Here is a 22,500-nt window from a genome sequence, read left to right on the forward strand (position 1 = left end):
GGAAACAATATTGATCCACTGTAACAACTTAGATTGATACGTACAACCTGCTGTAATTGTAGTGGGTGTGTTGACCTCCGAATGGCGGCGACAGCCAACGTCAATAACATCCCAAGAAAATATTTTTCCTTCTCGCTCGTTCCAAGCTTTCTGTAGTACTCTACCGTCGTCGCCAGGGCGGGCATTTCAAGTTTCCAGACCTCCAGGGTGCAGATTCGTCGACTGCAAACCCCCCGGCAGCAGATTACTTCTTCTTAGCGCCCAGAACACTAACAAGTCTTCTTAACCGTGTTCTTCCCGCTTGTCAAAGTGAACTGATCTTGGTAGATTTTTAACATGCCTGGAATTATTGTGTTTCGACGACGCTGGTCAGTTGGTTCGGACGATTTGGTGGTGCCAGGGGTCTTCCTGTTCATTCTTCATACTATATGGTAGGTCACAAATTAGATGCTTTTCTGCCATAGGCTAATGCGAAATGTGTTACCCTAGGCTTAACCAGGCCAATTATAGTGGTTGGCGTGGTTGCATGCTTGGCAAGTAGAAAATTTTTACTCAGTCAGAGAATTGATAATTTTCTTATTCGTATTGTTTAGCAAGCCTATTTTCATATGAGAATGCAGCTTACGTTACGGATACAGAATATTGGCTAATGTTAATAACGTGTATGCACTCTTGCAGTGACGTATGTTGCATCCTTCAGTGACGTATGTTACATCCTGCATGAGTGCGGTTTATTTGCCGCAATGTATACACATAATGTAAATTGCACGCACGTTGTTTGTTAGTACTTTTCTCCATGATAGTAACTGATGACTACTACTCCTGGGATGCTAATCAACCACCAACATGATTTGTTACATAGCGTGCTCTGAGGACATGATAATTTTCCTTGTTCATTTACAGAATGATCGGTAAAGACTCGCCTTTATCACGGTATATGATTTCAGTTTTACAATATTAATTAGATATGAAGTCCTTTAGCATAATGCACTGTTGACTGGCATGTTAGACGTCGTTGTGAGTCCTCGTAGCCCTTTAATTAAAGCTACGTTGATAATAGTATTATATCCAGCTCGATTCAAGTAGTTTGTACAATCCAAATAATTAAGTTTACGCTATTTCAGTTTTGTTCACTTAAAATTGCTCGTGCTTAATGTTAATTGTTCATTTAACTCAGGAAATATATATATATATATATATATAGTCGACCGGGGGAAGAAATTTGACAAAGAAATAGGGGTAAAAACTTTTACAATGCATAACTCCGTTCCATATGATTATTTTGCATAATGTGACTCACAGCAGATAGGTCTGGCATTGGGGAATCATTGTGTTGTGATACAAATTTCTGTTATTGTTAGTTCATATGTTGTACAGTTTCTTTTGCATCTCATAAAATACGGGGTAAAAAATTTTCCATTTTCTTCAAAGAACTAAGGGTGCACCTTTTACCCCGAAACTAAAAGTTGGAGGTTGGGGTTATAATTTTGCTTGTAAAGGGTAGGTGGGTCCTCATATTGAGTAGGAAGCCCCACCTCCTCCTCCTCTTGGGGTTATGGGGGGGCAAAGAAATTCCCCACCTCATTGGGGCAAAACATTTACTGCAAAATTTTTACCCAGTCGGCAAATTTTTTACCCCAAACTTTGGGGAAAAATTTTGCATCACTGACAGTTGTGATGTATTAATAGCAAGACTTGGACAGGGATCAAGTCTTGCTGAAATGCGTAGCCTTGTGGCCGAGTACATCAAGGAAAATGGTGTTCTTAACCAGTTTAAAGACAATTACCCAGGAACTGAATGGGCCCGTGGATTCATGAAACGCCATAAGCTACAACTGAAAAAGGGTACATCCATGCAGGTGGACAGAAAGGAAAGGACAAGTGATCCTTTCATCATAAACAGTTTTTATGATGTAATTGAGAAAGAGGTACAGGACCTACAGCTACAGGACAAACCTGGCCACATCTACAATCTAGACGAGACGTCGTTTCCTCTTCATTCATCAAAGACACACACACTTGTGGTTATTGGACAGCAAACAATAAGAGTGACTGCCAGCAGTGGAAGACAAAATATAACTGTACTGGCAGCCATCTGTGCTGATGGCTCTGCTCTGCCTCCCTGCATTGTGTTTAAAGGAAAACTGCTGATGCAGCAGTGGATTGGGGATTCAGGAACAACTCCAAATCAAACAATTTATTGTGTAAGTGACAATGGGTGGATGACTGCCAAAGTATTCCATGAAGGAAAAAAGGCCAATTCTCCTGATTCTTGATGGTCATGTGAGTCACACAACTCTTGAAACTGTGAAGCTGGCAAGAGATGAGCAGATCAGTATTGTTCTCCTGCCTCCTCACTGCACTGATGTGTTACAGCCATTAGACAAAGTGTATTTTGCACCTCTGAAGAACTATTATGACCAGGCACTCACATCATATGAGCATACATCACGAGAACCAGTCTCTAGACAGAAATTTGTTCAACTCCTCACTTCTGTGTGGGGCAAAGGTTTGTCTGAGGAGACCGTACGCAAAAGCTTCTCTTCTACTGGAGTCTTTCCAGTTGATAGACAAATTTGATGTATCAAGGCTCAGCACATCAAAGGTGGAAGCATACAATCGGTGGATCCTTGCTGGTAGACCTGAGACTGAGGAAGGCATTCCTATTGTACCGCCTACTCAAGAAGAGGACACAGGGAATGCCATCATGCTTGGTACTTCAAAGCCAAAAAATAGTACAACGCTCGGGAAAACAAGTACAACTTTGCCCCCTGTAACAGATCCCTCCCCTTGTTCATCTGGAAAGCCTGGTTACACAGTTCCATCTGATAGTATTCCAAAATTGTGTCAGCATAGTCAGTCATGCTGCCTATACCTTCACAGTTTTCAAGAACTTAAAGAGGCAATTGGCAAGGCTGTACATACCAAGAAGTCCATGGAACAAATCATATCTGACCGACAACGTCCCCATCAGGCCAAGAAAACTGGTGCTTGCAGAGTATTAGGGAAAGGAGCCACAGTTCTAACACACGATGAAGTCATAAGCAGCATTGAGGAAAGAGAGAAGGCACAGAAGGAAAAAGAAACTAAGAAAAAGCAGAGGGCAGAGAACTAAAGAAGAAGCAACAGCAGGGAAAAAAGACAACAGCTCAGAAAAGTGGAAGAAAGAATGCTGCTGATGATGATGATGATTCATCAAGTATATCAAGGGGAAGCTATTGTTCAAAAGACTCTCGTGGTTCATCTCTGGATGTGAGCTTCGACAGGATCTCGCCAGAGAGTGGCGATGAACATGTAGATGAGACTACTGGAGAGGCTGAGTTACTAAGATCAAAATCCACTGAAGACACAGATGTAGCAATATCAGTGCAAATTGATGATGAATCTATAAATAAATATTTTGCTCTTGTTTATACTGAACCAAAGAAGCAACATTACTGGAGAAAAGTAACATAAGTTTTAAGTGAAGATGACGAAGCGCCTGTGAATAAAGTTGAAATGGTGTTCCTACGCCGCAAGACTCTCTCCTCCATTCCAGAAAAGGTAACATGGCAGTGGCCACCAGTGGAGGATAAACACATCATAGACACTGATCATATCTTCATGGGGCCATGTTCTCCTGACTTGTTAAAGAATGGTTCCTACAGATTTGATGATGTAAAGGCAAACGACCTCTTGAAAAAACTGTAGCTGCACAGCACTAGAAGTTATGAATGAATATGGTTACGGATATATGATTGCTGAATGACTATGGATATATGACTGCTGAATAATTGAGGAATTTTTTTTAATGAAAAGTTTTTGTTTCTCGTATTTATGCTTTCGTTTCATACAAATGGTCTAGGTCCAGTGAGGAAAAATTTTTCCCCTTAATGGTAAAATTTCTTCCCCATAGGATGGGGTATAAATTTTTACACTTTGGGGCAATAACTTTGCATGAAAATTTTTTACCCAGTGTGTGCAAATTTTTTACCCCAAACCTCGGGTAAGAAATTTTCCCTATTTTCTCTATATATTTCTTTTGTGTTTCGTGGAAGACCTATGGTTATGATATCATGGAGTGTAGAAGATGTCTAAGTATTACACTGAGGTATTCAAATCTGTCCTAATAAAAATATTAACACAGGAGATCTCTCTTTTCATTTTGGCAAATTTCTTACCCCCGGTCGGCTCTATATATATATATATATATAGATATATATATATACCATATATAGATATACTATATATATATAGTATATATATATATATATATATACACCTATATAGATATATATATATATATATATAACCTATATAGATATACACCTATATATATATATATATATATATATATATATATATATATATATATATATATATATATATTATATATATGTGTGTGTGTGTGTGTGTGTGTGTGTGTGTGAGTGTTTAAAGACTTAAATGTATAAATGAATTGGAAGGTATGATGAATTATAGTGAATTCTTGTCTGTTTGGTAGTCTTTTATTTTTTTTTTTATTTTCTCTCAGCCAGATGCCCACTAATTAAGCAACTTGAAATGGGTACTGATGTCTGTAGGTATCAAGGAAAGCTGTGTGAGACTAGCAGCTTTATCTGTTGAGAACTGCTTTGAAACAAGAGGGCTGCACTCTTCTGGGATCCTTGGCAGGAATTGCCGATCATTATTTGTATTATAGAATATAGCCTAACCAAAGCTCGCATAGGGCGCAGCGTCTTGCCTGACCGGGATCCACCAACCCAAGCCTAAAAAAGTAAGTTTGTGGACCTATACTCCGTTTTTTTCCATCTGTCCATCCGCCTGTGGTGTTTGCGCATGGTAACACTGCGTCCCGGGCTTTAAATAATATCCTTTTTCGAATAGGTGTAATTCGCATACAGTAAATTATTAAAACACCTGTTACGGGCTGTCTGTGAGGCAAGAGCCCGTGCTGACACAAGGTCAGCTTAATCAAAAACAACATATTTAAACACCTTCCAGTTGCAAATGTACACCCAGATATCCTTTTATTTACCTAAAACTTACACATAGTGTAACTATTTAAAGCCCGGGACGCAGTGTTACCATGCGAAAACACCACAGGGGCGGATGGACAGATGGAAAAAAACAGAGTATAGTCATCGTTTTTTTACAGTATACTGATACTTTTGTGTCAACATTGTGCTAGTTCTGGAAGTATAGAGGAGTAGCACCAAGTTCCTGCTGTATCTCTGATTATAAGCAGGCGCGCTCGGAGCCGTTGGCAGCATATCTGAGGAATCTAGCTTCTCTCAAGTTTGTAGTTTTTGTTTTCTTACAGGATATGACTTCCTTAAAAAAAAAAAAATCATGTTTACAAGAATATAGCGTCAACCTATTAAAACAGTTATCTGTGTTTTAACTATCATATTGCATGAAAACTAAACTTCTTAGGCTGCCATCATTAGCGAACAGAACCCAATCCTATAGTTTTTAATCATACAGTTACAAGTCTGGCTCTAGTATCAACGTCCAGTTATCTGTGTTTTAAGTATCAGATTGCATGAAAACTTAACTTCTTAGGCTGCCATCATTAGCGACCAAAACCCAATCCTATAGTTTTGAATCATACAGTTACAAGTCTGGCTCTAGTATCAACGTCTACCATGATACCGCAGACGGTGCTTTTGTGCTGTTTAAAAATTGTCTAGACAGAATGGGAAAAGTGCTTTAAACGGATATGGCGTATAACTTAACAGGTTGAGCGTCAGTAACTCCCCTTCTAAATTTGGACCAGTTTCACCAATTAGAGTTGTTGCTGAATTTTTTCTTCAGTCCCCAGAGCAGGAGACTGATCGATTAGATGTATATGCAAAGGCTATTTTATCAACCTTCCAGGTTGGCCTGCTCATACACCTCACTAGCAAGGTAGTAAGTCAGTCATTACAGTAACACTAGGATTGTGCACAATTACTTGAAACATCGCGTATACATATATATATATGTGTGTGTGTGTGTATGTATACTATATATACATGTATATACATATATATACAACTGAATTATTTTCTGTTAAAACAAAATCCTACTAATAAAAGGAGACCATAAAAACGCAAGATATATGTATACTCACATAGGTATACATATATGTACTGTATATATCACTATAGATATTACTATATATATATATGTGTATATATATATATTATATATATATATATGTATATATATATTATATATATATATATATATATATATATATATATATATATACATATATCATGAGTGTGTATGTACATTACATCATTACATATATATATATATATATATATATTATATATATATATATATATATATATATATATATATATATAGAGAGAGAGGAGAGAGAGAGAGAGAGAGAGAGAGAGAGATAATCTCGACTCTCATACCAGTCTGTCAAGATTTTATTTTAGGCATCGAGTCGAGATGTGGTGGATAGACTTGAGTCACTCTTGATTACCTTTTGTCATTTGTCATTGTCGACATATTGTGTTAGATGAAAACAATGGAGACACATTGCTTGGTGATGATATGGGAATACTGGAGAGCGTAAATGCTTTTCGTAGAATTCGCCTTTACAATGATGCATCTAAAAATATGATAATGAAACTAACAATAATTAGTTTATACCTACTTAAATAATAAAAGATTTTGTAAATATAAGCTTAAAAACAACGAGCAAAGGAAGGCTTCCTTGTGAGCATCATGGAGCAATGGATTCTCCGACTCTGCTCCATGGCATGATGGAATATATTATATTTTGTATACGCATTGTGGCAATCTTGTTCTTTTTTCACTGGTTCCAAAGCTACGCCAAATTTGCTAATTCCTGCAAGTTCATTTTGGCATCCTCCTTCGGGAATTGTAGGTCTCGTCGCCATATCTGGAGGCCACAAACTCCGCAGGGCAAACTCCGGAGAATCTACTAACGGCGATTACCAACCAGCCCCAAATTTCATTGTTTAGACATTATTAAAAGGATATGTTTGAACTTTAGGTAGAAAAACTCATTTGATCTATGAAAATCAAGATTTGGAACATGATAGTATTCTGGTTAAAAACTGCTTTATGATAGTTGTAGCAGACTTACAGTGCACTCAGTAAGATACCCCTACCCTCCCACCCCCGCCCAAGTAAGGGACTAAGTGGAGATTGCAGTCACCGAGAGGCGATTGGTGTCTGCATCGAAATTTGGTTGGTTTAGATTAAGCGAGACTTGTGCTCGGACCCTTCCCCGAAGATAAATGTGGTAAGGTAAATAAAAAAAACCTTTGGACTTCGGCAACTATAATCTAAAAAATGAGAGTTTCAAGTTCTGGTTAAATACTGTTATACTTTGTAGGTGCCAACAACACAGGCAACCACCGTATTGTGGTTGAAAGTTTCATATGTTGCGGCTGAGTTTCATGGGCCGGGGCTGAGAGTTTCATACAGCATTATACTTGATTTGACCGAAAAAAGCTCGGCACATTTTTAGTTTTCTGTAAAAGAAAACTATTGAGATGGCTTTGTCCGTCTGCACTTTTTTTTTTGTCTGACCTCAGATCTTAACAGCTACTGAGGCCAGAGGGCTGCAATTTGTTAAGTAGACCATCATTCCTCCAATCGTCAAACATACCCAATTGCAGCCCTCTAGCCTCAGTAGATTTTACGTTATATAAGATTAAAGTTAGACTTAATCATGTGACTGGCAACTATATAGGACAGGCCACCACGGGGTCGTGGTTAAAGTTTCATGGGCCGCAAAAACTCGATTGCACCAAGGAAGCTTTTTCGGATTTTTTACTTGTTTACGTGTTGTTTTTGGTCTCTTCAGACAAATTATGTAAATTCTGGTGAGCTTTTCGTTCATTATATATAAGTTTTACATTCTGGATAATTGGTATTCGTCGTGAAAGATTCATTTGTAATGCTTCCAGTTTAGGTTTAACATCATGAATATGTTGAACCTAAAGAAAAAAAAAACAACTGGAAGTATTAAAAGAGAATCGTTTGCAATAAATACCGATAATGACGCTTTTTGAAACGTCATTAAGATGTTCACAGTCTTTATTTTCTTTTAATTTCCCCTTTTATTGGATCTGCGATTTTCTGTATAGTGAACCCAGAAAGAAAATCTTATGTCATAAACGTATAACCTCTGTGTAAAATGCTTGCTGCGGGTACTCTTGTAAAATGGTGTATAAGTTTTGTGCCTGTGACAGAAAATCAAACTTATTGGGACTGGATCCCGAGGTAGCAGAATAATGTTCTGCTCTTAACCTGCCTCACCTCATTGCAAGTGATGTTCAGAATAACAGACCAGATGAATTCAGGTCATATCTATTGTTCTTCCTAAGCAGTTCTTTAGTTAACGGCCGAGAATGATATTATTATTATATCAGCTAATGGGCAAATGTATGAAAATTGGGGAAAGTTTTTTTGTTTCGTTTGCTTATTAATGAAAATAGTTTGACGAAGGACAAAATGCGACTGACATCTGACATTAGCTTTAGGAGTACAGTTTGAAGCACATACAGGCACTATGCACTATGTATGTATATACTATATATTATATTATATATATATTTTATATATATATATGTGTGTGTGTATATATATATTAAATATATCTAATAAAAGGAGCCCATAAAAGTAACAAAATATAGAGACAAAAATACTATATTTCAGAGACTGCTGTCTCCCTCTTCAGGTAGATGAATGAGAACAGTTTACAGAAAAGGTGGTATTTATACCAAGAGATCCATCCACAGGTAAGCCAATTTAGGTCACCCCCGCTGATAATCTTCCTTTAATCTTCTTAAGCGTTGGTTGAATGAAAATCTTGTCGATCACATCTGAATCCCATGCTCCTTTTGAGATGTTCATTACCTGCATCTCTTTTATTAAGGCCGATTTCATTATCTGACTCTTGTACGGGAAGTTGCTGCTATAAATTATACGTGACAAATTCCAGTTTATTCTATGGTTATGTTCATTTATATGGTTGAAAGTTGCTGAGTTCTGTTGTTCATACCTAACCGACTGTTTGTGTTGTATTAATCTCTGGGGAAGTGATTTTCCTATAAATCCGATGTAAGATTGGTCCCAGTCCTGGCATGGGATTTTGTAAACACCTGTGTCCTTGGGGGATGTCTTTTGTTGGACGTTAATCAGGGATTTGGCTAAGGTGTTTGGGTAAGTAAATGCAAAAGGGTTAGATTTTCCGAGGGTCTGAGTCACCATCTTAACCCTATCCAGGTGTGGAATTTTTATTTAATTGTTGGGTGTATCGCTGGTCTTGTCTTGAAGGGGTCGGTAGAAAATTACGTTTGCTTTGTGAATTGCTTTCTCAGTTATATGGTCAGGATACTTTAAAGACGAAAGTTGCTTACGAATTAGTTCAAATTCTTTTCCCAGGAAATCTGGGGGACAAATTCGTAAGGCTCTTAAGAACAGGTTGCTGGCTACACCTATCTTGATAGCAATGTTGTGATAGCTAAAGTAGTGAATGTATGAAAGTGAGATCGTTGGTTTTCTGTATATGGTAAATTTGTATTCTGTCGTGTGTCTGATTATTAAAACATCAAGAAAAGGAATTTTGTTGTCTGTTTCCCATTCAACTTTAAATTTAATGCTGCGCACTAATGCGTTTAATTCTGTAAGGAATTAATTAAAATTGCCCCTCCTATTATCCCAAAATGTTAGAATATCATCTACATATCTCATCCACAGCATGTTTTGGGGTTTTATTGCATTTATTACTGTAGTTTCAAAGTATTCCATGTACAGATTGGCTAAAATAGGACTTAAAGGACTACCCATACTACACCCGAATTTTGCTTATAGAATGATTCCCTGAATGAAAATACGTTATACGTAGATGCACATAATTCAACTAACTTTATTATTTTGTCAAGCGCCAATGGGAAATGATCTGAATAGGAGGATAATTTTTCCCTCAAAAACTGAAGAACGTCCTGTACTGGTACTTTTGTGAATAGGGAATCTACGTCAAGGCTTAAAAGTTTTATGTTGTGAAGTGGTATATGTGCTTCTCTGAATTTGTGACAAAAATCTTCCGAATGTTTAATGTGACTGGGAGAAAAAGTGCCTAAAAAAGGGGAAAGGAGGCCAGCTAACCATTTAGAAATTTTATAATTGAAAGCTCCGGCATTTATCACATGGAATTCTGTTGTAACAGAACATTTTTACAGTCATATATATGTATATATATATATATATATACGTATATTAATAACTCTTATTATATATATATATATATATATTTTATATATATTATATATATATATATATTTAATAATGTATATTTATATATATTATTATTATGTATATTATTGTATGTTATATATTATATATATAGATATATATATATATATATATATATATATATATTATATTGTATATATATATATATATATATATATATATATATATATATATATATATATATATATATAATATATATATATATATATATATATATATATATATATATAAATATATATACATATATATATATATATATATATATATATATATGTGTGTGTGTGTGTGTGTGTGTGTGTGTGTGTGTGTTTGTGTGTGTGTGTAGAATCTACTGGTCACTTATTTATCATTTGCGTATGTAGCTTATATTAGCCATAAAGCTGTTTTAAATGTGAAGAAATCGAAAAATTAAGAGGGTATTGTGGCTAATAAATACTACATAAATATGTACTATGTATATAATACATTTATGTATATTAACACACATACACACACACACACACACACACACATATATATATATATATATATACATATATATATATATATATATATATATTGCTGATATGTGCATTAAATTAAATACCAATTGCTTATGGGAAAAGAGTCCTTTTAAAAATTAAGCTATTAAAAAGGGACTTGTACAGAGACAGTTTTCTTTGGGGATAAATTTTACAGATGTCGAAAGCTCCGCTAATTGGTGCAGATCGAAAATGTGGTTGAATTTATCGCCAAGTTTATTGTTTACTTTCCGCTCTTCTGGATGATTTGGGCAGTCTTTAACGTAGGCTTCTTCCGTCGATTGCCGTAATGCAAGAGGTAGCTAGCCTAAGACCGTGAACGGTCGTGGAATATTAATGTTCGTAACTTGGGTAACCCTTCTGATTGTTCGTATTTGTCTTTTGCTTGTCTGGGGCTTGTCAAGTTGTTAAGCGACAATTGTTTGAGAGAGGGAGAGAGAGAGAGACACCATGTTTCAAGAGTATCATCGATGAATTGTCCAATGAGGGCCCCGCATCCTGAAGTGCCTTGGGAACAAAGTTGGAAAATCTGAGTTAAGTCGTTGGAAAGATTTGAGACGTTATAAATATCACAATGAACTGAAGAGAAAAGTGGCATCCGAGCCTGCTTTTGTTTTTGTTACATTTTATTGCAATGGTTCTACAGAAGAAGGCAGTAGGTAAGTCGTACATTCGTAAATCTGACCTGGGTCAATATTACGGTTTTATTATTGGTTTAACGAAACCCTAATCACAGGTTTTGTCTATATTTTAAAGGTGAAATCTTAAAGCAAAATCTAGTTAGAGGAGTTAGAAAGCTTACGTCAATATAGTAAAAATTAGAAAGCAATGTAGCAGGACCGAAGGGGCAATGCATAGAATCTGAATATTAAATGGAGCATGCCATGCCATGCAAGGCACGATGAAAGTGGTAGCCTACGCCCCTGGTTGGATGGAAATGATTTATTAGTTTGGCATGAAGAAGAATGTATCTAAACAGATTCCTTTGATAATCTCTTTATGAGCTGATGGTCATTGTGGTTGGTTACAATGATGTCGGATGCTGACATTAACCGGCACCAGAAGACAGACTATAGGATGGTCTATTTTGAGTAGAGCCTGTACCCCAAGTGTGAGATCCTCATGTAGAAGCATATGGGTAGACCAAAAGTATGAAAGTATTCTTAATCTTGAGCAGCTCCGTTACTGCTAGAGAGGCTTAGAAGTAGCCTCTGAGAAGTTTCATCGTAACCCCAAGGTCCGCAGTTTATTCCAGGGTGTTATTCTTTAACCGTATCTTGGGATAACTACCCAGCACATCAATGTGCATCCAAGTGTTTGCTTTGCGTGCATGTCTTTGGTCATCTTCTTCACGATGCGTACTTTTATGTTTGTATCTATATATACTTCCTAATTACCTTGATGTCATATGCAGGTCATGAAGTCGGTCAAATAGATGTTAAGCGGTCTTGGTTAATTTCTGTCTTTGCCTGATATAAAACTGCATAACATATGAATTTCATAGTACATCGAGGCCAGTTGTTAATTTCCATAAATTTCTTCATTTCTGATTATATTTATTCGGTTATCCTTCGAGTTCTCCGATTCTATCCTACCCATGGTAAATACTGTTGATTATATTTAACATTATGTTTTACTGAAATGAATAAGTCTTCGTTCTTGTTTATTATGTTTTTACAGGTACCTATAGAAATATAGTTTATTAAATAATGACTCAAACTTTGATGTATCAAAGTTTAAGTCCCTCTTTGTTTCGTGTTTTCCCTTTCTTGAGAATGGAAACAAATTGAATGTTCTTTGAGAGAGGGTAACTCTCTTTGATTTGCACTCACTTCAGTGGGTGTTTACTCTCTCTCTCTCTCTCTGTGATTTTGATTAATTGTACTCCGAAATTTGGGATGGGTTAAACACGGCCCTCAAGTCTATGTTCATAGGGTTCTCAGTAAGATGGTTGTCATTAGTAATCGAAGCACATAAACTTGCAATACTCTGGCGGGGGGCGTCTATCATATTTACAGATTCGCGTGAAGTTTGCCATTCGGTTACGAAGTCATGTTTTTAAATGTTTTTAAATGTCACGGTTGTCCAGCCAGTGCACAGCCTTGCAGAGTAAGCTTTGATCATAAGTTTTATAAATTCAAACTAGGTTAGTGGCTGCCCGAAGCTGTTGAATAGATAAATAAATGGAAGAGAATAAAATTACTACAGTTGATTTCTCTCTGATTAATTGTTGATACGACCTATCATGCATTTGTGCACAATCGAGCCCATTCTCATTAGTACATACACCTAACTGAACGAAAAATTTACAATCTACGGTTTGGGAAGATTTTCAGAACGCACCATGTTGGTCCAGATTGTTAACACACACTCACACACATATTATATAGTTATGTATGTATATATATATATATATATATATATATATTATATATATATATATGTGTGTGTGTAGTATATATATATATATGTATATGTGTGTGTGTGTATATATATATATATATACTATATATATATACTATATATATATATATATACTATATATATATAATATATATATATATATATATATTATATATATATATATATATGATGTGTGTGTGTGTGTGTGTGTGTGTGTGTGTGTGTGTGTGTGTGTATAAAGGTATAAGCCATGAAGGAAGATAAACAACGGAGTAGCTGCATGATCTTTCGACTCAACGTTCAGTCAAAAGATCTTGGAGCTACTCCGTTGTTTATCTTTCCTTCGTGGCTTATACTTTTATTTATGCACTTATTACGTTCTAAACTTTCGTGACTCGATGACATACACTTCATACATACACACATACACACAACAAACTACACACACACACACACACACACACACATATATATATATATATATATATATATATATATATATATATATATATATATGCTGAGGGAGAGCAGATGCTAAACATTAGTAGTTGCTCATTTTGAAGAAACTCAATTCTTTTGCCGGAATAAGGTTTGGAAGTTGTATCACAGGATAGTTGGTAAATAGCTGAGTATGGTAATCGTGGAAACTTTGCAGAAAGTTTAGGGCTTTTCTTCTCTCTAGTATGAACATATTTACATGAATTAGGCTTACACAGCTATGTCTTCAAAATTTAGCTGGTAATTTTCACTTATTTATTGAACTGTGAACTTACTCCATTTCAATATTTAGATTTAAAAACGCTTAGTGACTATGAATGCAGATCAGAATATATTTCAGATGTTACAAGGGAATTTGGAAACGAAAATAAACCGAAAAAGTAAACCGCTCGTCCAACAAGGAACTTATACTTATGGTAATTAGGGTTGGTATTTGCACTCATCGTACTTATGGTAATTAGGGTTGTTGGTACTTGGACTTACCGGTGATTTGTGTCTTTGATTTATTTGAATTATAGACTCCAACTTAGCATGCTTGTAAGCTTTGCGATGAAGAAAATCTTATATCCAAAAAACAAGGAGATAATAGTAGCAAAACCAAGACATCATGGCATTGTGATGGATTTTGTAGAGATTGCCGAGCTACACTACATATACCATACAACTGCAGTGAACCAGAAGTAATATTTCATCGGGCTCTAATTAATTATCACTCAGCATTCAGTCGACACGTTAGTGCCCTAAAGGCAGCTTGTTCAGTGAAGTGTGCAGTTATGAAAACGGGCACGGTAGATTCTAATATTTGGCATGATTTTTTCGAACCTGCATTAAAATGTGCGGAGAAAGCATAACAATTTCTGCATGAAAAGCTGTAGTATATCCGAAACACATTTCTAAGTGTTGACTTCGGCAACCCTGCCATTTAATTGTAGGCGTGTAAACGTAATATTTGCATAGTCTCTCGACTCGATAGGATTATTAACAACATGTTTGAGAAAGAAATGTAGGTTATTAAATAATTTTTCATCCGAATAATCAACTATTTATAGCATTATAACTATGTTATTGGGATATGTTACGTTCATCCATCATCATCCAGATACCCTCTACCGTTAAGTGCATTTTCGCCAGAATAAAAAGAAAAAAAAATATAGTTATTGTATTATTTTTGTGGCCATCATGGTAACACCTGTTCAAAGCTGCTCTCATTGGTCGCAGAATGACCAAATTCCACTTGTGCAATGTTAGCTTATACTCTGATTTACGTTCCCACATGAATATTTGGCAGTTAGACTTGTGTATCCATAAACATATCGCCTAATAACAAGTACTGAAAGTAAATAAGACATCGGAGATATTGTAAGCGCAGTAAAGGCAAATGTAAATAAATTTTAGAAACAGGTGGCTTTTCCACTAAGAAACACTCGAGTCCTCTCAACTTAGTATTAAGGATGTGGACGGATCGTGCTTTGGGAATCTCCGCCCTTCACAACTTGGAAAAATATTTAATGAGGAAAAATATTTAATGATTATAAGCCCAGACAAATTCCAAAAACTCTAAGATTATATGCACAGACAAATTCCAAATACTTCAAGATTATATGCACAGACAAATTCCAAATACTCTAAGATAGCACAGACAAAAATCAAAATACCCTAAGATTATGCACAGACAAAAATCCAAAAATACTTCTAAAAGATTTATGCACAGACAAATTCCAAATACTCTAAGATTATATGTACAGACAAATTCCAAATACTCTAAGATTATATGCACAGACAAAATCCAAATACTCTAAGATTATATGCACAGACAAATTCCAAATACTCTAAGATTATATGCACAGACAAAATCCAAATACTCTAAGATTATATGCACAGACAAATTCCAAATACTCTAAGATTATATGTACAGACAAATTCCAAATACCTCTAAGATCACAGACCAAAAATCCCAAATCCTAATAAGATTATAGGCACAGACAAATCCAAATTTTAACTCTAAGATTATATGCACAGACAAAAATCCAAAACTCTAAGATTATATGCACAAGACAAAATTCCAAATCTCTAATTATATAGATTATATGTACAGAGCAAATTCCAAATACTCTAAATTTATATAGTAACCTTTTCATTAAAAACATGCAATTTCTTATAAAAACGTAAAAATACTTTGATGACCTTCGGAAATCAAAATTCCTTATGGCATTATGCCTGGTGGGTAGTCGACTGTAGTCTGTTGCAAACTGCATAGAAATAGACATCGTACTGGCAAAATTATCCCATTTTCATTTAGATTAGGTTATAGTTAAATGACAACAAATTGTAATGTGACTCGTATTATGCCATTGTTAATGCATGAGAGAGAGAGAGAGAGAGAGAGAGAGAGAGAGAGAGAGTGTTTATCGCAGGTCTTTAAAATCAAGTCGTTCGCGTTCCCGGCGTAGAGGTTAGTGCCGTCAGTGCACCTCACGTGGTGCATTGTAGTCATTACTTAAGGTTCTTTTCAGCGTCTCTTCGGCCCCTGTGTGCAACCCATTTCATTCCTTTTCCTGGACCTCCCTTCATATTCTCTTTCTTCGATCTCACTTTCCACGCTCTCCTAACAAATGATTCATAGTGCAACTGCGAGATTTTCCTCCTGTTATATATACCTTTCAAACCTCCTTCTGTCAGTTTCCGTTTCAGCGCTGAATGACCTCATAGGTCTCAGTGCTTGGCCTTTGGCTAAAATTTTGTATTCAATTCAATTCATATACAATGTCCTTACTTAAAGAAATGTTGAAAGTGAAACATAACTTTCAAAATATTTGCAGTCTCCACTCAGCTCAGTAAAACGTATTTCATACCGGTCTTCAGTCAGGTAAAATCTGATCCGCCAAACCAAATTTGGATTAATTGTGAATTTAAGCGTTAGTGTAAGATTAAGTAATAATTGAAATAATAAAGTTTTTCCACCTGTTACATCTTTCAAATCTTTCTACTCCCAATTTCCGTTTCATAGATCCCAGCTCTTGGCCTATGGCCTTCATTTCTATACTCTGTTTCTGTTTTAAGTCGTTTCTGTGGACTGGGGAATGACAGAATGGTTGATCTGAATCACACCAAGTATTTACGAGTATTCCCGAGGTGTTGAAGTCATTGTTCAACTGTGGCGCCGCCCAGGCACCTCTAATTCAGTGCTTTTTGAATGTTCGCGACACTTAGCATTGAATGGTTCGGAATGAGGCTTCTTTGTTTATAGTAGGGAGATGCTGGTTATTTCGGGATTAACAACAAAGAAGTCTGGGGAAGTTAAGAAGCAACTGATGTCATATGCACTGTTTAGACTTAAGATAAGGATGGCATTAATTCATCCGTTTAAATACGCCAACCAGTGATTAACCATGCAGATATGATCGTATTCAATTTTTTTTTTATTCCCTGAGAAATTTTTGCTTCAGTTCTATAGTTACCTCTTATATTAGAGGTGAAATCTCTGGTTTCAATGGCACTAATATAACAAATGAAGATCTGAACCGTTCATTATTAAATGTTATTCTTGTGAATCTAATATATATATATATTATTATTATTATAATATAATAAATTATATATATATTCTATTTTATGCATTAAAGGTACAAATATCCTTTAATATCCAATTTTCGCTCTACCTCGGAAATTACTATATTTTCTATATTAAACGGTGGAACGGCAATTTAAGGGAAATTTTTTTTAGTTGATAATAATTTCGTCCTCTTATGGATTCGAACCGGCGAGAGGACAAAATTATTTTCAATTAAAAAATTCCCCTTCTGTTAACTTACATGAAAATATATTAACTTCGAGGTAGAGCGAATTGGATATAAGAACATTTGTAGCTTAATGATGCACGTATAGGAATCACGGTGATATATATATATATATATATATATATATATATATATATATATATATATATATATATATATATATATATATATATATATATATATATATATATATATATATATATATATATATATATATATATATATATATATATATATATATAGGTATATATATATATATATATATATATATATATATATATAGGTATATATATATATATATATATATATATATATATATAGATATATGAGTATTAAAATGCCCATAAAACACTATATGCATGATGCAACATTTTATTTCGAATACCAATACTTCTGTATTCCTGAACACTGGTGAAATATGGACAAATGTTCGCTCGGTTACGCCCACCAGACTCCACGAAGGCGGGAGTTAATGAGGCCCAGAACATATGGGAATAGTAACCTCTTTTCCGTCTCGGGTCAACGGCCATCTGCACACTACCAGCCTCGTATTGCCACACCTGCATGTGCCTTTTAGATTCACCTACCGGCAGCAGCAGCTAGATTAAGCCAGTTTTGTACTGACACGGACTCTTGCTTCACAGCAGCCCGTAACTGGTGATGGATGAAGGATTCTTCTCTGCAACATATTATTCGGCTCCAATTTAACCACTGGGCCAGAAGTTAAATAATTTAGTGGAAGATAAAGTGTTATAGAAGCAAGTCCCAGTAAGTAGGAGAGCGTGGGAAGGAAAAGATAGAATTTGAGTAAGAGAAAAAGTTTGGGTATCAAAGTTCCGTTGGGATGTTATGAATGATGATGATGCAGTGAAAGGATGAATTTTATCTTATACAGTGGATGGCTTTATGCCATTAGATCTTGCTCGCTTAAGAGTGGCTGAGGTGTTACTTTTCCCACTCCACTCATTAAGGTACTGGAGAAGAGGAACAGGGATGGGATGATTAGGTGAGGCAGCTGCTGTTCGGATTGAACAACAGGTGGTTAGGTTTGAAGGTTTGGATGAGGTGGGGTTGCATGCAGTTTAGCAGTGTCTCTCTGTTTACAGGTATCCCTGTAAGAGGTTCGAAGAGAACGGTGATTCCTTCGAATGTGGTATTGAGCTTTCACTCACTGCTTTGGGAACTCGGTTGGCACTGTCTAAGCTGTCAAAAGGGGAAGGAGGAGGTCGTGACGGATGGGACTGGGAAGGAAGGCTGTCTCCCTTACAGGTGGAAGGGGGTTAGGATTGGAAGGGAGGGAAGAGGAAAGCTCTACAGCACTAGGAGTTGACTTGTCGCTGTCTATCTTGTGTAGTGCTGCTTTCACTTCATTCTGCAGTTTTATCCTGGTCATTCCATCTTTTCCTTGGCATTTGGAATGGGTCGTGAAGGTTTTGTGGGCGGTAGAAGTTGAGATGTTGTCTTGATCTCGATTTTTTCAAGTCAAAACTTGCACTCTTTGTTCCATGCATGATGTTGAGGAGAACAGGTTGGGCATTTGCTTTCAACATTTTCTCCTGTTTTGAAAGCATCTAGGCATTGCCTGGTTGGATAAGGTTTGCTGCATATACCACACCTCTCTGTGGCTATGCAGCGGCTGCTGCGGTGTCCAAACTTGTGGCACTTGTAGCATCGAAGTGGCTCTGGAATAAAGGCTTCAGTGGGGAATGATCCTCATATACCAAGAGAGACTTATTTGGGCATTTCTCCTTGGAAGGTGTCGATGACTTTCCTTGTGGGTGCACTGGATTCTCCAGATTTAACAGTGCATCTTCTTTTAGCATCTAGAATATTTTCCAGTTGTAGATTGGGGTCTAGAGGCAGGGTGGTTGGGTACCTGCAAATGGCTGCTTTCGTGATTTTCTCCTTCAGGTCTAACAGTTCACGACCTACTGTTTGTCCTTATTTCCCCAGTAATCAGGAATACAGAAGTACTGGAATTCGTAATATGGTTGCAACATGTACCTATTGTTTTAATGGGTCTTTTTGCCTTCGTAGAACACTGTTAGATATTCATATATATATATATATATATATATATATATATATATATATAATATATATATATATTCATATATATAGTACATATATATATATATCATATATATATATATATATATATATATATAACATATATATACTCTATATATATTATATATATATTATATATATATATATATATATATATATATATATGTATTTATATATTTTTTTATATTACATAAGAGGAGCTGAAAAATTAATAAATGTGGAGTACGTACGTAAAAGTGTTAGAAAAGTCAGTGTAGGTGATAGGCTTGATCTGTGTGGTTAGGTCACGTGAAAGGGATGAGTATACAGTGGAATTGTATAAAGTAGTATGTACAATTTTTAATTGATAGGAGGATAAGAATATTCAGAGAGTGCTAGATGGGATGGGTTGATAGAGTTAATGGAAATGAAGAGCCTTAATATACAGGAAGAACGAGATTGTGTGCAAGATGGTGGCAATTGGCACAATGCATTCAGTAGATTTTGAAGCGCTACTGATAAATGTTAAATGTAGGTATATATAGTGGAAGTGATATATGAAGCTTTCTGGTGAAGTGGTGTCGGGGTTTTGGTTCGCATACGATTCAACTGTTCACGGTGAATATAATAGTTACCATTGCCGCTTTGTGTTTTTATTACTAAAACCAACACCTTACAATATAATATATATATATATATATATATATATTATATATATATATATATATATAATGTGTGGGCATATAAATATATTTATTATATATATATGAGTATATATATATTACCATCGAAGAAGGCGGTTTTTGCACTCTAATGCGCATATGTGAAAGATTTCTTCAGCAGTTTAATAAGTAGTCTGTTATAATTTCTAAATTTCTCTTGTTTCAAGACCTTTGTTAAACAATAACTTTTTTTTTGCTACGCCTTTGGGTTTCTTAGGCCCATAACTCATCGTTTTTTTCTATACAGTCTCATAACAACATTATCATCGATATATTTCTATTTTTAGGGGGTTAAACATGAAGTTTAGCACAGATAAAATAGTGTAATTTTTTCAAGGGAACTTACAATGGATGGCAGATGCCGAGATTGTTGTCATCCTTGCTTGCTATTTCGTCTAGTGACCAAAATGAGTGTAAAATAAGATCATGATTTGTAGTCCATCTACTTTTAAAATGTCATTGAAACTAAGGAAATCCAACTTTTAAAGGGGTATGTTCAATTCAAATTGAGTTATTTTTATATAAGCTAAAAATTTTATGCACATTCACAGTGATTAAGAAGTTACTTAAATGTCAGAAGGCCTGAGACTTTTTGAAAAGCTTAGATTTATATTATTGTAATAATTATCGTTCAATGATATTTCAGTTTCTTTCTTTGAAAATGGACCTCAGAAATTGATGTTGTCACTTACGATTATGGTTGGCATTTTGTGACTCAAGGGAAGATGGGGGGATTTCTGTATGGAATATCGTTTAACTTGTGGGGGGTGGGGGGGGGGCGTCATTTAAAATGATGAGATTTTGTTTTTGGTACGTTACAGCCTGGTGCTTCATCATATTACTCCGCATGTGACCGTACATTAATTTATACACCTGTTAGTTTCATGAATCATCTCTTGAGTGTCACCTTTTTATTCCGCACTGTTGCTTGTGTGAGAGTCTAGCGTTTAATTAAGGGGCACTGAAAGGAAAAGATGCCTGAACATATTGACCTTGGACATTGTTAGAGGCCTTTCCTTTTTGATCTGTTAATTAGACGTATAGCTTTTGTCGCGGGACTGGAGCAAAGGAAAGTTGCTTTGTGTAATTAGAGAGAGAAGAGAAGGGTGGCCTTAGAGAATTGTCATTTAAGTTTAAGACATCATTCACTCGTAAACATTCGACGTTCGGTAACTGATGATTGATATGAATGTTATTGCCTTCCAGGATTATAGCTCCATACCCTCATTAAGCTTAAGAACGTCAGGCAGTATATCTTGAAGCATCTTCGGGAAATCCGAATTCAATTTGATAAAAGAGACGAGGTGGGATGCATGAAGGCTGGACTGTCTTAGTCATCAGTAATCTCATTAATAGACAGAACATATCTAGATAACATATCATTAGGGTGTGCTTTTTCGACGGGTTTTAAACGGAAAATTTTCTATTTCTATTTCCTCTTCATAGACTAAAAACTGCTAGTTACGCCGTGAGTACGTTTTTGAATAAAAATAAATCATAATAGCATCGTGTGCTACATTTTTCTAACATAACCCACCCTTACCCAACATAAATTAAAGTAATCGTGCTCTTAAATCCTTAACCATCTATACCTCGGGTGGCGGGGATGGGGTGTAATGCTTCCTACAACTGATACTCTTCACTATATATTATAATAATGCTTTATCAGCCATTGTGTTGATATGATGCTGGCATCAATAAGGGTCACCAGTGGAATGTTCTCACTATACGAGTGTAGTTGTAGAGTAAACGAGTTGTCACGTTGCTTCTTCATTTTAATAAGATTTTTGAATAACGAATTTTCCCATGGTAATAAACATCCCAAATAATGCACGGCCTCTTCGGTTTACAAACACACGCGTACGTGCGCGCGCGCACACACACACACACACACACACATATATATATATAATATATTGTTATAACTTTAAAGGACTAGGCAGTATTTCTTTCTTCATGAGCCTTATTACTATAGAAAAATTCGGTATTCAAAAGAAATATATATATATATATATATATATATATATAGTATATATATATATGTATATAATATATATACTTATATATACTATATATATATATATATAATAGCGAGAGAGAGAGAGAGAGAATGTATGTATGTATATATACATACGTATATATATATATATATATATATATATATATATATATAATAGAGAGGAGAGAGAGAGAGAGAGAGAGAGAGAGAGAGAGAATGAGAGAGAGAGAGAGGAGAGA

At 35.5% G+C, this 22,500-nt stretch overlaps 1 long non-coding RNA gene across 1 annotated transcript in view; it reads left to right on the forward strand.

Moving 5' to 3' along the window:
- LOC135198390 (uncharacterized) overlaps positions 1-22,500 on the forward strand; it is a 131,377-nt gene that overhangs the window by 278 nt on the left and 108,599 nt on the right. Inside the window, exon 1 of the long non-coding RNA XR_010310788.1 lies at positions 1-431. This exon is cut by the window's left edge and continues 278 nt beyond it. This is a non-coding gene — a long non-coding RNA (uncharacterized LOC135198390). The remainder of the gene's footprint in view (positions 432-22,500) is intronic.

This window comes from Macrobrachium nipponense, chromosome 22 (genome assembly GCF_015104395.2).
Source record: "Macrobrachium nipponense isolate FS-2020 chromosome 22, ASM1510439v2, whole genome shotgun sequence".
Classification (NCBI taxonomy): Eukaryota; Metazoa; Arthropoda; class Malacostraca; order Decapoda; family Palaemonidae; genus Macrobrachium; species Macrobrachium nipponense.